The following is a 16,316-nucleotide window of genomic DNA, read 5'->3' as shown; positions in this document are numbered from 1 at the left end:
TTTACTGCTTGTTTTACTTTTACGATAGAATAGTTTACAATGCATACATATGCGCTAGTTGCGATCATCATGCGGCCTGAGTCAAAAGCGGACAGAAAGCGGCAACAGTAGTACCCGGTGGCAGAATCATAGGCGGTTGTGAACGTGGCATACACAAATGTCACGGGTTTCTGGGATTTGAGTCGAGCGTTCGCCTTCCAACTTTCGCGAACGGTCGTTCACCCCGGCCCACTTCTTACTCAGTCACTAAACCAAACAGTACGCTGTTGCCCGACTTACTTAGAAGTTTATGTTCTGATAGTTTTCGTTGGTAAAGTACCTAAAACATTTTGTTCGGGTGGTAGGCCTGAGACGTTTTATATTAAGGAACAAGTTGATGGCCATCGAAATCTAACTTCAAAAGTATGCCAAATGAAAGCTCATATTAAGACTTAAATCTTCTCTAGCTTTCAGGTTGACGATGCTTTCCTTCCTTGAAGCAAATCTTGATCTCAGACCGTTAGAATATATGCACATTGGGTCAAACTTTAAGAAAGTTGTCAAATATCAAACATGGATCAATTTTCCGACAACAGAAAACAGTTTTACTGGCATAGAATGGCTTGTTTTCACAGTATAGACAAATACTTGACTGATCATATTACTAATAGAGCATGTGTCTGTTAAAAAGACCCTTATAACCCTCTTTTTGTGAATCGTGGGATAAAGTGGGTGATTATTTGGGTAAGGAAAATGAGACGGAAAAAATGAAGATAGAAGAAAATGAAGGATTATCTGTGGAATATTATTGCCTGAGCGCATTTGCCTCAAGGAAGTCACAGAAAAACTTGGACCAGGGAAGACATACCCGGAATCGAATCGGTGTCCTCCTGAATGTTAAGCAAGTCTAAATACCTAACCATAAGAATATAGTATAATCCATGGGTGGTTGCCCGATTTGTGGATTCTGGAATGTTGTACATGGAAATCAACGCAACGAACTGCAGGGAAACTCAAATATCGATTAGTTTTGAAAGTCTCACTACTTCACAGCCGCAACAATCCGTTCCAACATGGTAACTATGTTGGGGTAAAGTTACACACTCACAAATTAATTGCATACATTACCATTGAAGATCCAATAACCCCCTACGCATATTTACGCGGTGCAAAGTCCGATATAATGGAAAGTTCCACGTGCCATGGTCATACATTCTACCTCATTTCCGTACGCACATTCAAAGTTTTCGTTAATAAACATCAACCAGTCGAACAACGAAAGGCTCCATAGATGATAGATGAAAAATAACTCACGCACAATTTGCTTGGTGCGTGTTTGTCGTACATAATCGTTTAATTGAGCACCTATTGTGAATTTTTAATTGTACATTGTGCGTCTTGCGGCAGGAAATTGTGCAGCTTGTATGAAAGGGAGGCCTGTGAAATGTCCTCGTTGGTCTGCTGTTTGTTGCACTCACTCCTTGATACACACATGTCTTCTGTTTACTGTCTGTCGTGTTTTTGCACTATATTTAGTTTATGTAAACAAACATCCATCGATATTTCTGTGGATACTCGGCCTTTTGACATACACGGTAGATAAGAAGCAAATGCATTGCAAAAAGTGCCTTCTCTTGAGCTTCCAAAACTAAAAGTATGCCACCTACAAGGTTCCGAGGTTTTCCAGATAAAAACCCAATGTTTCGAGGCTGAACAAATAAAAATTAAATTAAAGAAAGTGAAGGAAATGTTGTAATGAGAAAACATCAAGGAAGAAGTGGAACGCCCGGAATGTTAGGATCCATAATTAAACTATGAAACGCAATGTGATAATAAACAATTTTTCATGAATGATCAATGCCACTATTCCATTTTTTACCCTTCTCAAGATATTATTTAAGAAATAGTAGTAAGTTGACAGTAAATAAAGGTATTGTCATCCTATCCGACAGGACTTGAACCTCGATCGGCTTGCGAGTTTCGATGATTTAGGGAGCCGGACCATAGGTTTAACCATAATGGGGGGGTTCTTAAAAAGAAACCAGACTAAGACAAGTCCCTGAAAGAGGGCAGCAGCTCTTTCAGTACTCAGGATGGAAGAAATCATGAGGATCGGTATAGCACTTTGATGCACAATACTGCGATGTGGAAGGCAATGGGAAACCACCACATTATTATATCCCAAGTAAAACGTATCACACATATTAAATGATGGCGTCCTCTGGGGTAAAGCATTCCGGAAGTAAACTAGTGCCCTATTCGGATGTCCGGGCGGTGACTACCTAGGGGGATGGACAATAAAGGAACGTTAGGACAATAAAGATGTGGGTTGTTCTAGTTTTAGGGAAATGCAAAGATTAACTCAGGATAGGATAGAGTGGAGGTACGTGTCCAACCAGTCTTAGGACTGAAGACCTTATGATGATGATCCCCATAACACCGACGTTTAGTCTGAAGAAGCTTTACACCAAAAGTGTTGTTTGCACAAATAATGTTTTATTTATCTGTAACTAGCTCTCGTTTTGTTAACATAATTATGCTCAACTCCTCTTGCAATTAGACATACCTACGTTCAGTTTAGGAAATTAATATTAATCGCAAAATTACATATAAAATGTGACAATTTATTATAACCGAAACTAAAATCCAAAATTTGGATTAAACCATATTGGAACGAAAGTTCATGAAGGAATGTTTTAAGCAACTCAAGTTGTTTTCAATGAAATTTATTTTGTCAAAATATAACTAAACACCCTCACCTACTGTACATGACAGGGTTCATAGTGGCGCGGTCTCCTATCTTTGTTTGGAGTCCCTTGTTCGTGTACTACAAGCCAAGTTCGCGTAATGATGGCTCCAAGTAGAGTAGTTGTAACATTATTAAGTCTATTAACTTTTTTAAAATGACTTGTCTATTTTTAAACTGCTAGAGTCGTAAACTCGGGTCTTAAAAGTACCCCTTTCCCAATTCAGTGTCTCTGAGGTTGTGCATATAGTATTTGCATGACTTGTAAGATCCGAATGCTTTTATAATTTTTTGTGTTTCCAATTAAATGCTAACAGCGGATTGATTTACGACGGGCATTTAATTCTCGTAGTTTATGCTAACAAACCAGCAAATTCGCGTATGCAATCATTTCTTTTTTCGGCTCCAGAAGAGTTAGTAGGTGCATGGCACTGATTTAATGCGCCACTAATAACATTCCATAAGCGAAGAAGTGGGTGTGTTTTGAACAATTTCCAGGTTTGAATAACGGCGGGCGTGCCTGGCCTATACGGCGCTTACTATAAATTATACGGTATCATTAGTTTTGCAACTTGTACGGCTTTTGTAATGCTACTTAAAACAAGATGAGTCGCTATGGGTTGCAATTGTAAATAACGTGTGTCAGAATCAAGTGGGAAGTTTGATTTTTGTCGAAGAAGAAATCGTAAATCACAAAAAAAAATTAGAAAGTTGACCGGTATGACGACTATGTCTTTGTCCAGGAGATACGACGGGGAACTTAATACGTATAGATAACCATTTTATTTTAAATATTTTCATCGTAAACGCACACTTTCGCAACGATTTATAAATTAACTGACGCGATCCTAAATTTAAAAGTGGTAAAGTGGACAGGCAAACATTTCAAGTGTGAAATTTATTGCCTACTGCTTCAAATTACTCTACCATGGAAAACAACATCTTAAACAACATACTTAATTAGTGGAAGGCTCTACGAATTCGACTTCTTGTGACATACGCACAACCGGATTTGTAAATTCATTTCCATAATTGCGACGAAAAATTATTCTTAAGAGCTTTTCATTCCAGGGCATCACACACAGAGAGGGTTACATTAAAAAACCCTTTTATCATGAAAGGACGAAGTTGATATAACCCATAAAAGCCGGTAAATCTTACCAACACTTTATCGGACACCCAGGAGGTAATTTTTGGATTTCTAGTTCCTAATAATTCCTTCGGCGTAAAATAGAAAATGGGTAATAAATCAATCAAAGAGAAACACCTTAATTACCGCATAGCTTGCTCACTGCGGACACATGCTTCGCCCATTGCTAATGTGAGCATCATCAACGTGAGGTAGTCTCGCCCAAGCAGTATGCTAGGTAACACCACAGAAGATTTTTGGATAGACATGAGATTCCAAACGTGCTCACTAAGAGCATTTGAATTCATTTAAGTGACTCTTAAATAAAATGGATGCGGTACTGACAAAACAGTACTGTATGGAAATGACATGCAAGGGAAGAAAAAGCGAATATAAAGACAGGAGACGAAAAATTAGGAGAAGTAGCCGATTTTAGGTATCTAGGAAGTTATATAAGTCAGGACGGAAGAAGTGGTAGGGATAAAAAGCAGATGATAGCCGAGGGGTCGAGTCGCTTTCAATAAAAAGAAGTCACATATATTAAAAGAAAAGGTTAGAAGCGTTCGAAATGTGGTGTTATAAGCGAATGATGACGATACTATGGATAGAGAAGGTTAGAAATGAAGAGGTATTAGAAAAAATAGGAGAACAAGGGACTCTATCGAAGTCAATAAGAAGTAGGCGAGATAATTATTGGACACCTGCTTAGGCATGGAGGTCTAGTCAGAGATATATTAGAGGCAGAAACGGGAGTTAGGAGGGATAGAGGTAGATGTATATTAGATTACTATTCGCAAATCGTTAAGGATGTGGGTTGTTCCAGTTTTAGGGAAATGCAAAAACAGGAAAGAGTGGAGATGCGTGTCCAACCAGTCTTGGGACTGACGACCTTATGATGATGAAGTGTTTCTTCTCTCATATGGGAGCTTACGTACATATGTCTTGAGGGCATTGGCTTCTGGGTGTAATAATTTGAGGATGTGGTAGTTTTGAAAGAAAATTAAAGCGATTACTGCATGTGGGTACGATAAACACATCCGTTTCTTTAATTTCCTCGTTTACCGACCACTTGCTGACCTAATTTTTCTTTTTAAAATCAATGCCCTTGTCAACGACCACTTTCAGTTTGTTTAATAAGAGTTGAAGATGTAAACAAGGTGACGAAAAAGCACATTCTTATCACTACTTGTTGATTAAGAAATACATTATAAGAACAAATTAGACATACGTGACATTCACAACCGCAAAATCGTTGTTAAACGGTCACATCGTCACAAAGTTAAGGAACCATAAATAGGTAGACACTGACGTAGTTTTTTAATAAATAAAATCAACATTCTGGAATCTATTTCATTATTTCATAGCGTATGCTCTGGTCCACCCATGTACCAAGATCGTTTTCTTCTCTACAGGGATTTTCTTCATTTGAATATGAATGCAGTTTACAAGGAATTGCGTCAGTAACGACGTGCAAGAATTTGATGTGTTTGAACTATTATTAACGTTTGGTTTATTTGAACTACCAAACTCTCATGCAAATTAATTCCGAATGATGACGCACAATGATTTATGATTACGCATTGAGTTTCACAATATCAAATGCATAAAAACTACGAACCGCGCTCAATAGAATTGATGTGCAGTTTGTAGGTATATGATCATTTACTTGATCGTAACATTTTAGTAGGTTTTAAAACACGAGTTTATCATCCCTTTCACCAAGAAAAACCAATAATCGGTCCCTTCAGGAACTAAACCGGATGTTGTTAGCGATAAAAAAATGTCTGTAGCTACCTTCAAAACAGGAACCGTTAAAATGGATAGTTCTATTTTCAACGAAAATTATTAGTTTCATAAATTTTATTTTGTTACAAAATAATGTAATTTTCGCGGTAATGTTGCCATTTTTTTGTTTTTAAAGTGAGTTACTTTTTAACACTTTTCTGCCAGGCGCATCCACCAAATCCGTGAATGTGTGCTAAGATGTCACAATATTTCTAAATCTTTTCAAGTTAATTATCCTTCGTTTTAGATGCCTTGCATTGACCTAATGCATTTTAATTAATAGACGAATGACTCACAAACTTGTCTAAGTAGCACCATTTCTTACAATTACCTAGAGAGCTATTTCTTATTGGCAAGTCCCTGAGACACAAACTGAAAATATGTTTATTGTTGTTATTCTTGTTGGCGTTGCATCAGTGACTGCTTGCTCCATCTCTCAATTTTTTGCTTAGTAAAGGTCATCAGAAATCGAAAAAAACTTAGGAAAGTGATAGTAAATATCTCATTGTTCGGACTTATTGTTAGAATAGTAGTTAACAATTACAGTGAGTTCTCATAGCCTTCGACGTTAGCCTATTATGTGTTGGTGTAATGTGAGAAACAGTTGTAAGAACAATAACTAAGACAATGATCCTTTCATTTCAATGCACAGGAAAATTGAAGATTAAACAAAAAAGTAAATTAAAAGTCCATTACTAATGTGCATACAAACGAGAATGAGTGTAGTGTTCGTAGCGTGCATGACTATTGCGAATACAAACCTGAATGGAATACAAGGTATTTCAAGGTTTACTGAAGATTGAAATGGCCACCAAAGTAGAAACTCTTCAACTAGACTATTATGAATATTGTTTCTACTATACTCTTATCAAGAAGAGAAACAAGAAGTAATGAGCATTATCAAGATGTTATTTTCAGAAGAACCGTATTATTCTCATTACTTTATCGATTGTTTAAGTTTACCTTGCCTTATTCGTTCAATAGATAATCTATTATCATTTGGTTATTACTGCATCGTTACCTATATTTTTTGTATTTAGTACTGCTTTAGTGTCTTTTGGTGTTAATACTAATCAAATACCAAGAAAACACTAACATTAACAAATAACAACTTATAACAATAACAACGAAAACAGAAGTAACAAAAAGGCACGAGTAGTGAAACTTACAAACGAGAACAAAGTGACAAAAAGAACAAGATAACAAAACAGTAACAATAACAAAGACAACAACAATAAAAAGAGAAGATAAAAGCAGGAACACTTACAAATGGTAGCAGTTGACGGTAGACGGTAGACTGTGTAAAGATAAGAAGACTTTTGGGTGTTTCATTCCCACCAGCCAGTAATGCTAGTGGGCGGGCAGTCCCTCCGGACTATGCCGGAAGGTAGGGCGGAAGGCCCTCTTCAGCCTGCTTTCAGGAATCGTGGGAATGGGTGGGTGGTAGTTCGGGTGAGAAAGATGAGACGGACGAAATGAAGACAGAAGAGAATGAAAGATTATCTGTGGAATATTACTGCCTCAGCATTTGTCTAAGTGATCCAAGGAAACCACAGAAAAACTTGGACCGAGGCAGACGGACCCGGAATCGAACCGGCGTCCTCCCGAATGCTAAGCAATGGTCTAGACCTCTAGGAGGCCATGCCGCTCGGTTGTAAAGATAAGAATTTTTGAGAGTATTTATAGGACATGGTTGTTAGTAGATTTGATAGAAGTTCTAGAAGGAAAAGTAGTGAGAGAGAGAGGGTGAAGACACTAGTTTGTAGGAATACGTAGAATTAAGCAGTATAGAGTTCAAGAGAAAGCAATTAAGGGTAAAACCAGATATTAGTATAGGAGCGCATGCAGGTATGATTGAAGTTGGAATTCTAGGTAAAAGTGATTGAGAGAACAATAGAATTTAGATTGAAAGGAAACCAAAGTATTAACAAGATAAGAAATTGAAATGAAATGAATTTGAAGTAAAATAATGAAAAAGAATGCTTGAGAAATATCTACAATTGTCCGCCACACTGATTTAACGTAAACATCATCATCATAAAATCGTCAGACTGGGTGGACACGCATCTCCACTTTTTTCTGTCTTGAGCTAATCTTCCTATTTCCTTAAAACTAGAACGTCCCATATCCTTAACTATTTGTGAACAGTAATCTAACCTATTTCTGTAAACTCCTGTTTCTGCTTCTAATATGTCTCTGACTAGACCTTCATCCCTGAGAAGGTATCCTACCAATCATCTCGCCTATTTTTATTGACTGCCATAGAGTCCTCTATTCTCCTATTCTTTCTAATATCTTTTCATTTCTAACTTTCCCTATCCACGGCATTCTCATCATTCTCTGTTGTTCCTTCCATCCTGAGTTGCCTCACATCCTAGATGCCGAAAATGAAGCATTTCTTCTAATTTTCCTTTGCACACCAGGATTTTAGTTTCATTGTAAACATCAAAAATAAATGGAAAAAAATTTGGTAACACCCATAATCACCAATATACAGTACTTTATCAACAAAAACATGGAACAATTTGGAAATTTTAAGAAGTGACCTTACCTCATAAGAGTGAATTTTACCTAGAAAACATTGTAGGTATCTTTAAAATTATATTTTATTTTCTACGATGAATGAACCGTAGAATGAGGTCATAATAACGGGAACTACAGTCTCCTTTGTCTTCCGGATAAATACGGAATATCTGGGTTAGTCGCATTTAATCCCAAGTGCAATATTCATAGTATTCATCTATAAATATACTTTGTATGTATAGTACTTATATGAACATTGGCATTGCATTGTTCGCCTTGAGCTAGGCGTTGGACGGAGAAGGCATCGAAGCCAAGAAGTTCGTGTGGGCCGAAGACATGGGACATGACGAGCAAACGAGGAGAGGAAGAATGAAGAGAAGTAGAAATACCAGCAAATGCAGCGACACCAACTTGAGTCCTGAAAAGGGCGTACCGTTAGCCGGGCGACCTAGCGAAAGGCTTGAACAACCCGCAAGAAGTAAACGGTCCCCACCAGCGTTGGCCTACGTTGCCAGTTGTGCCAGAAAAGAAGTCAATTAAGATAATATTGTTGTACTTGCATTTTTTGTCTAATACAGTGTAAACTCTATATAACGACACTTAAGGGGCTGAACATTTTTCGGCGTTATAAAGAGTGGTCGTTAAATAGAGAGAAATAAAAGATATTATTTTACTATTCTATAATAATATGCATTTGCCAATATAGTACACATTTTGCACACGAACATTATTATTCATACATTGCGTATAGCCTGTTATCTTCGTCTGATGTTTTTTGCTGCTCCAATATTTTAATTGTATTTTGTTACGTATCTTACTCATATCTTGAGATACTGCTGGATCAATTTGATTATATAAAAAGTATTTTTTTAATAGTTTCTCTGCATCAAGTGCTTGTTTGATGCTTGGTGGAGGGACAGGATCGTCTTCTTCAACAACTTACACAGCTGCAGTTCTCATCTATTTCGGCAACTTAGAAAGTACTGCTTAATGATTTATAATGTCGCATTGTTGTCGTTAAATAGAGTGAGCGTGACGCTATACAGAGTGTAAAATTGTATAGAAAACAATGTAAACCAACCAAAGTCAAGCAATTTCGACGTTTTAAGGAGTTTGTCGTTAAATCGAGTGACGTTATAAAGAGTTTACACTGTATATGAAATATTTATTGATTGTTCTCAACGTAAGTTAAGCATTGGTAGTTTCTATCTCTGAATATGATGACTTTGATAGAGAATTAAATTTGCTCTATAGGTAAATAAATATCGGAGAGAACATTTTATTCAAAATTAACTGTTTGTTGTAGAATAACTTGTTTTCCAACTCATTGCGACTATGCGAAGTACATATTTACAAATAAAAATACAAAAGTGTTAATGGTTTATTATTTAACTCATGACAGTTCTGAAATGCTAGTTACACGAGTCATTGTTTTCGTCATTTTCAAGACCATGTAGAAAAAGAAATAATTAAAGAGCAGGTAGAACTGCAGAAAAACTAGAACAGATGTAGTTCTACGTCTCGGTTTTAATGATTTTGACCTGATTGCTCTTTCAATAAAAATACGGTGTTGTTGCATTATTTGTTTCCTTTTCGCCTTGGTCAGATTTTTCTCTCCTGAATACCAAATCTCACGTAACGTTGCCGGCCCAGGTCTTTAACCTTTCCTTTAGAAACTAACATGAGTCAGAACAATTTTCATACTACAGCGCGCAGTTTTCTAAATCTGTCAACTTTCTCTTTGAAGATTTTCAGCGAACATTACCTATTGGTCATTTACCGAAGTGAGAAGCAATATCATCTGTAAGATGCACACACCACATCGTCTTTATGGTCAGGCATTGAGCATAGAAGTTAAAGGCCGGTGCTATTCCTTAAGCTTTTTAAAAAAAACACTTTTGAACACTTACTTTCTTTATTATTGATTAATAATTAATGTGTTTAATTTGTTCTTAAATTTGGAGGGTTTTGTTGCTTAAAGGAATAGGAGTTACGCCTTACGGAAAATAGCGATACACCATGTGCGTTAACTATTAACACGATAAGAGACCGACCTAGTCGTTTGAAAGACTTTTTGTAACTCTCCGATCGAAGTTATTGATTGTTTAAAGAAAACTTGCATCACTGCTGATTAATTAAAAAGGAACGGATGGCGTGGGTTTGCCAGCCGTCTACTACTGATAAGGCACGCGTTTTATTACAATGTTAGCATTTTTAAAATGGTTAACTTAGACATGCCATAAAACAATCAGCTAAAGACACTAACGACTTTTCCTCTGTTATGGCTTCAAAAAAATTATTTATTGTATGTAATACGTACTAGGTACCTATCTAAGTACACTCCGTGAAGAAACTTTTCTTTTTGAGAACCAGAATAGCCATGGGTTATTAATATCAGTAATGGACACTAAAAATCATGTTCCTTTTCTATTTGCCAAAATAATCGTTGGGAGATTAGTACTAGAAATTGTTTCACTGATAGTCAACTTGACAAATTATTCTATTCCAGGTTTCTGAGCCTGTTAATCTTTAGTAGATAACTATACAATATATTTTAGACTTAATAGTAGACTTACTATTAGCCAACATGAAACTAAATCGTACGAAGAATAATACAAGAAAGCGTTGTTTAGTAGTTACACCTTACACTGTGCGACTGAGAACTACGGTGCCCAATAATAACAAACAGGTTAAATTGCTTGAATGGTGAAATTTAATGGTTTATATTTCTCTGAGTTATTTACGGTTTCTAACTGTCGCAAATGTTGTTTTTACGATTTAGCCGGCGCCATGGAGTTTCGAACGGGCTCCACGACAATCGTCCGTCCAAAATTGAGGTGGCCGCAAGCGACATTGACATTCGGCATCGCAGCTGGCCGTGCATAGTTAAAAAGTCATTGTCACCGTTACGTGACCTTGGTACGCAATTGGGCTGATAAGATCGCAGTTAGCGTCCACCAATCCGGTGACCGAAACCCGGCACCGTCGAACACAAAAATTAATAACGTGAGGCAATGGGCAATTACGTTTATTGCAAATAATGAATAAATTTGTCGCTGTCGAAGAAACAAGGAAAAATGGTTCACTCATTGGCTGTTACCGGTGTAACTTCATGGGAATATTAACTAAGCACTTTTTGAGGTCAATAACGACTCTTATAATCGAATAATTCCGTTTAAATCCGACTCAATCCCATCTGATCCTTACTAAATGGTAGATAACAAACTGATGATGACGAAAGCTGATCATCATTTCGATGACGAGAATAAACCTAGGGGTTGTTCTTTCTCGGAAATCAGAGAAATAACTTAAAGAAGATGATGAAGTAGATATGATCATTGTTTTATCTAAATTTAGAAATACACAACGGAGTAATTACAACAATAAGGAACCAATTTTAAGGTCCTCCTTGCTTATTCAGATCACACAACCAAGTGGTCCCGCGCTGTTTGGAATACAAACGCTGATAAGTAACGGCAGTTGAAGTATTCGCCATCGTTTGAAATCTTATCTCGTCTAGAAAGGTTCCTAAACTGTACACAAAAATAGACAAAGAACATTCATAAAAATACATAGGCTGCAAGAATTCGTGAACGTGATCCCCTTACGAATGGCAAAGGTATTCGCCTTTTGAGAATAATAACGCAACGCAATGGTCGAAGGAGAATTTCGTAAAAACTACTTAAAAAGGACGAAGATTTATGGAGCAAGAAGTTTCCACTAGAATTGATAGATTCTGTACAAATGGAAATTATTTTCTTAATGCATATTATATGTATATAAATACAGTAAATGTAGACGTCATACAACAACAGAATTCCAGAAATACGAGGGCGGTTCAATAAGTACAGAGGACGTTCCTGAGGGAAATTGGTGTTGTCATGGTGTGCTGCCATCTATCAAACCACGCCGAAACGAATTTCAGACTGATTGATAGGTTAGTTTGGATTTGGCAGCCATTCGACTGAGACGTGTTTCGTTATTTTCGCTAAGATGAAAAAAGAGCAGTAGCGTTCGGTAACTCGCTTTTTGTTTTTGGATGGGAAAAAATGCGAGGAGATGAAAACAAAGTTGGATACTGTTTATGGAGACATTTCGCCATCCACGACCACAGTTAGATATTGCTTCAACGAATTTAAACGTGGGCAAAGATCCGTTTTTGATAGGAGCGACCAGGAAGCCTGGCAAACGTTGTTACCGAGGAAATCATTTCACGGATTTTTTAGGAAAAGGAAGAACGATCACTGGACAATACTACAGTGAGTTACTGGACCGTTTTTAACATGGTAACGCACCGGCACATTCATCAGGAGTTGTTGCCGCCAAAATGCATGAATTACGTTATGAATTTGCTGCCGCATACTCCGATTTGACTCCCTGTGACTTCATCTTGTTCCGTACCATGAAGAAATGACTAGCGAGTCAGAAATTTAGCTCAAACGAGGAAGTCATCGCCGAGACAGGGGGGGATTTTGGGCAGTTCGACAAATCTTATTTTTTGGAGGGGTAAAAAAATGGCAGGATCGTTGGGAGAAGTGTATCTTTCTAAAAGGGGACTATGTTGAAAAATAAAAAAAGACTTTAAACAAAAGGTGTCTTCATTTCTAACACGGGTACTTATTGAACCGTCCTCGTACTTTATCGCACAAGAAATTACGTTCAGCTACTCCATTGGAACAGAAAAATTCCCACAACAAAAGGAACTGCAGTTTCAGAAAAAACTTCACAGAGTACAATTCAAATCGCAAACGAATTGGATTTAGAATCGTAAAACTTTACTATTACGAGCAAAAGATTTTACTACGAGTGACACAGTTTTCGTTTTCCTTTTTCTTTGTTCCGTTTATGTGTCTATCGTTCTACTTTTGCAGTGGAACAATCTCTTCAAAAACAAGAAGGTTACAGCAGCATATATCATTAAATGCGCTCATGTAAACAAAATAAATTTTAAATATCCAATTCGTTTTAGCTGAGAAATCCGAAATTGATGAGTTTGCTAAAACCATGCTCGTATGTTTACTAAGCTGGTGTATGCCGACAATTGTTTACATATGCAAGTTATTGGTGACGTTTTCATATAATTCGACTTAAAACTTTCTTTAGACAACTAGAAAGAAGAGTTAGAGATAGCTTTAAATACTGGTATGCAAAGGAAGACAAAGTAAGGAAAGTGCGAATATAAAGATAGGAGACAAAAGATTAAAAGTGGCTGCTTTTAGGTATCTAGGAAATCAGATAAGTCAGGACGGAAGGTGTAGTAGAGATATAAAGCAGAGGATAGCGCAGAGTTGAATCGCCTTCAATAAAAAGAAGTCATTTCTTTGCTGGCGAACGATTAATTTGAAAATTCGAAAGAGATTGTTAAAGGTGTATGTTTGGAGCGCGACACTGTACAATGCGAAACATGGACAGTGGGCGCGTTGGAAAAGAAATGGTTAGAAACGTTTGAAATGTGGTGGAAATGAGGATACCGTGGATGGAGAAGGTTAGAAATGAAGAGGCATTAGAAGAATACGAGAAAAGAGGACTCTATGGAAGTCAATAAAAATAGGCGAGACAGGTTGGTAGGACACCTTCTCAGGCATGAAGGTCTGGTCAGAGACATATATAAGAGACATGAACAAAGTTAAAAGGAGTAGAGATAAACCTAGATTAGATTACTTTTCACAAATAGTTAGAATGTGGGATGTTCTAGTTTTAGGGAAATGCGAAGATTAGATCAGGATAGGAAGGAGTGTAGATGCGTGTCCAACCAGTCTTAGGACTGACTACCTTATCATGATGATAGAGAAATAGATATAGTTATGCTTAATATGAAGATTGGAAAAACTTTGGCGGTTGTTGTAGAACAAACAGAATAGCTCAAAACCCCAACGCCAAAACAAGACACTGTAGTTGTCCGAAGCAGTTTTCGGTAACAACTACAGTGTCTTGTTTTGAGTTGGGGTTTTGAGCTATTCTGTTTGTTCTATAGTTATGCTTGATTTTATTTCCATCTAGCGCAGGTATTTCAAAATTCTCAACATAGAAACGCTGTAATCAAATAATAACCACAGATCGTGGTATGTTTCGAGGAAGATATCATTTTCAGTTGCATTTTATCATCTTTAGTTGAGTTAATTTTTATCATACAATAAAAAAAAGCAATAGAAGATTAACTAGTGTGGAATTACATTTGCCCAGTAAAGTGTCCGATAATTAAAGGGAATTAATCGCTAATTGAACTCTACACACGTGTCCCACTGTCGTAATTGGTAAAAAAACAAAATTAATGCGTGGAAAATTCATAAAAATATCGTCACAGTCTCATGTCCCATTAACTATTATTAATGACGCTTTATTACACGCAAATAATTGAAAGCTTTTGGGAATTCCCAATCACAAATAGCTTTCTATTGTTCATTGCTGACCACATCCTTAGTAGTGGCTTGGTAAAGGCTAAGCCGTGTCTGAAGAATTTAAAAAAAAGAATTCCAGAACTTGCAGCATTTCTAAATAATCTGTAATGACGTAAACACTTACAAGAGAGCAAACAGATCTACATGAACCCAAAGAGAAACTTTTTGATGAGAAACCAGATAAACGTGAAAAATTGGGTTCCCTGGTATAACCAAGGATGAGTTTTATGATTAAGGACAAAAAGCTCATTTCAGAAATCTAAAACAGGAACAGGACTCATACTGCCCACAAGGGTTGAATCAAATCATTTCGTCAGTTTATCGTTACAATATGTATTTGTATCAAGGTGTTTTGACGCTGATGTGAGAGTTTACGTCGTTGTGTTGTGCGACTGCGATGGAGAAAGGAAAGGATGAGACAACCGATTCGTCCCTGGCATTAGTGTAATAATAGGAGGTGCAACGACCTGCCTTATTATGCCTTTAAATAACTAACGTATACGACAACCACGACCACCGTACGTACACATGCATATAAAGACGTAGGTACGTACATACATACAGTATACTCACTTAGCAATCGCTTACCAGCCAACAATTTGAGTACCTACTGTGTATGTAACGCGTATGATAATGTACTGATCGTAAGCATGCATGTGTATGTAAAATACGTTCATCGTCCATACTGGTATGTACACACACAATCGTTAGCACAACAAACATCCAACAGGATCCATGGAAATTGGATTTCTGTAGAGGGTATACTGAACAACGGACTAAAAAGAGAGAAATGGGGGCTAACTGAAATGGGAATTAAAGATAGATTGTATGAATTATAGCGTTTTCTGCGATATTACCCAAAATTCCAAAAAAAAATGAGAAATTTGATACGCTTTTCGACATTGAAGGTCCAAGGAGTCTTCTCTAACTTGATGAAGTTTTATTCTGACGGCAGTACCAAGATTGGTTGGACACGCACCTCCACTCTTTCCTATCCTGGGCAAATTTTCGCATTTCCCAAAAACTAGAACAACCCGTAACCTTAACTATTTGCGAACAGTAATCTAATCTAGGTCTACCTCTACCCCTCCTACCTTCCGTTTCTGCCTCTAATATGTCTCTGACTAGACCTTCATGCCTGAGAAGGTGTCCTACCAACCTATCTCTCCTATTTATTATTGAATTCCATAGAGTCCTCTGTTCTGCTATTCTTTCTATAATACCTCTTCATTTCTAACCTTCTCTATCCAGGGTATCCTCATCGTTCGCCTGAATGCGACTCGACCTTGTGCTATCCTCATCTTTATATGCCTACTACTCGTTCCGTCCTGACTTATCTGACTTCCTAGATAACTAAAATCTTCTAATTTTTCGTCTCTTATCCTGATATTCGCTCATTCCCTACTTTTTTTACCTTGCATACCAGTATTTGTAACATATTTCATTTATTCGATTATGACTTCACAACAGAATTGGAAACATAAAAAGAAATCGTTTGGACCTCCTAGAAATCTGAGTGGCACACCATCAAGCATCGTTTTCTTTTCTCGGAAAACGTGACGTCTACATAATTTTGTTGATGTTTTTGATATGTAAAATTACACATCATGAATAGATATACTTCTAACAGTCTACAAATACACGTCTTCTGACATCCAAGTAACGTTTTGCTAAAATATACAAGGTAGCATACAACCTGACAGTTTGAAACAGGAAGCTAAACGTTTGTTGGAAGCATCAAGTCAAACACGATTAA

At 37.1% G+C, this 16,316-nt stretch overlaps 1 protein-coding gene across 1 annotated transcript in view; it reads right to left on the bottom strand.

Annotated features, from left to right (window-relative positions):
* The window catches only part of LOC108742440 (ABC transporter G family member 14), a 113,139-nt gene that overhangs the window by 39,347 nt on the left and 57,476 nt on the right, over nucleotides 1-16,316 (bottom strand). The gene's annotated exons all lie outside the window — the stretch shown is intronic.

This window comes from Agrilus planipennis, unplaced genomic scaffold (assembly GCF_000699045.2).
Source record: "Agrilus planipennis isolate EAB-ADULT unplaced genomic scaffold, Apla_2.0 scaffold3, whole genome shotgun sequence".
In the NCBI taxonomy this organism is placed as follows: Eukaryota; Metazoa; Arthropoda; class Insecta; order Coleoptera; family Buprestidae; genus Agrilus; species Agrilus planipennis.
This window is presented reverse-complemented; position numbering and strand designations above follow the sequence as displayed.